At 36.0% G+C, this 1,994-nt stretch overlaps 1 pseudogene; it reads right to left on the bottom strand.

The window, feature by feature from the left end:
- Positions 1-1,693: 1,693 nt before the first annotated feature.
- LOC133053366 (U2 spliceosomal RNA) lies at positions 1,694-1,783 on the bottom strand (annotated as a pseudogene).
- Positions 1,784-1,994: the final 211 nt, after the last annotated feature.

Below are 1,994 nucleotides of genomic sequence, written 5' to 3'. Positions count from 1 at the left end.
CCCCAGAGACTGCAGCCCACCAGGCTCCCCCGTCCCTGGGATTCTCCAGGCAAGAACACTGGAGTAGGCTGCCATTTCCTTCTCCAATGCATGAAAGTGAAAAGTGAAAGTGAAGTCACTCAGTCGTGCCTGACTCTTAGCGACTCCATGGACTGTAGCCTACCAGGCTCCTCCATCCATGGGATTTTCCAGGCAAGAGTACTGGAGTGGGGTGCCATTGCCTTCTCCAGTAGAGTTGTTAAGTGGATTTAAATAGCCAAAATCAATTTTAAAATAAGAAAATCGTTGGAGGACTCACACTTCCAGATTTCAAATCTTACTTAAAAGCCTACAGTAATTAGTGTTATACTGGGATAGGATAGACATATAGACCAATGGAATAGAATGGAGAGCCCAGAAATAAACCTGAACATCTATATTCAATTCAGTTTTGACAATGGTGCCAAACCAAATCAATGCAGAAAGAAGAGCCTCTTTGACAAATGATGCTGGGACCACTGGATTTCTACATGCAAAAGAATGAATTTGAATCCCTATCTCATACCATGTACAAACATTAACTTAAAATTCATCAATGTCCTAAATATAAGAGTTAAAACCATAATATTCTTAGAAGAAAACATAACTCATGACCTTGAATTTAGATATGGATTCTTCAGTATGACAACAAAAGTACGAGTAACAAAAGAAAAACCAGCTAACTTTCACTTAATCAAATTTTAAAACATTTTTTTCATTAAAGGAAATTATTTAGAACGTGAAAAGCCCTACAGAATGAGAGAAAATATTTGAAAATCATGTATCTGATAAGGGTTTAATATCTAGAATATGTAGAGAACTGCTACAATTCAGAAAGGGAGGTGGGAGTGGGTTTCAGGATGGGGGAGGACACATGTATACCTATGGCTGATTCATGTTGATGTATGGCAAAAGCCAGCACAATATTGTAAAGTAATTATTCTCCAATAAAAATAAATACATTTTTAAAAAGCCCAACACATAAAGACAAACAACCCAAGTGAAAAATGTGCAAAGGACTTGCATAGTTTCTTCAAAGAAGACACACAAATGGCAATAAACACACAAAAAATGCTAGTAATTAGGGAAATGCAAATGAAAACCACAATAAGACACCCCTTCATACCTACTATATTTGCTATATTTTTAAGTGAAAAATATCAAATATTGGCAAGGATATGGTGAAACTGAAACCCACGTACATTATTGGTGGGAATGTAAAATGATTCAGTCACTGTGAAAAATAATTTGGTAGTTCCCCAAAAAGCTAAACATAGAATTACCACATTTCTATTCTATATTCTGTTCCTAGATATATATCCAAAAGAATTGATAGCTTCAAACAGTCACTTGCATACAAATATTTATTGCAGCATTATTCACAATAGTCAAAAGTTGGAAGTAACTCAAGTGTCCATCAACAGACTAATGCATAAAAATATGGTATAGCCATACAATGAAATATTATTCAGTCATGAAAAGGGATGAAGTTCTGACACATGCTACAACATGGATACACCCTGAAAACAATATGCTAAGTAAAATAAACCAGACACAAAGAACAAATAGTTTATAAAATATCTAAAAGAGGTAAATTCATAGGAACAGAAAGTAGATTAGTAGTTATCACAGTCTTGGGGGAAAAGAGAATGGGGAATTATTGCTTAATGTTTACAGAGTTTCTGTCTGGAGTGATTAAAAACTTTTGGAAATAGATACACTGGTGATACTACACTTGATCTTAGCCAAAAGGCCAAGAAGTGATCAAGAGGAGAAAAGAATACATGGAAGAGCTGTACAAAAAAAGATCTTAATGAACTGGATAACCATGATGGTGTGGTCATTCACCCAGAGCCAGACATTCTAGAATGTGAAGTCAAGGAGGCCTTAGGAAGCACTGCTGTCAATAAAGTTAGTGGATGGGATGGGATTCCAGTCATGCATGCTTAGTCGATCAGTCATGTATGACTCTTTAC

The sequence above is a fragment of the Dama dama genome, chromosome X, assembly GCF_033118175.1.
Source record: "Dama dama isolate Ldn47 chromosome X, ASM3311817v1, whole genome shotgun sequence".
NCBI lineage: Eukaryota > Metazoa > Chordata > Mammalia > Artiodactyla > Cervidae > Dama > Dama dama.
Note: the sequence above shows the minus strand (reverse complement) of the source record. Positions and strands in the feature narration are given on the sequence as shown.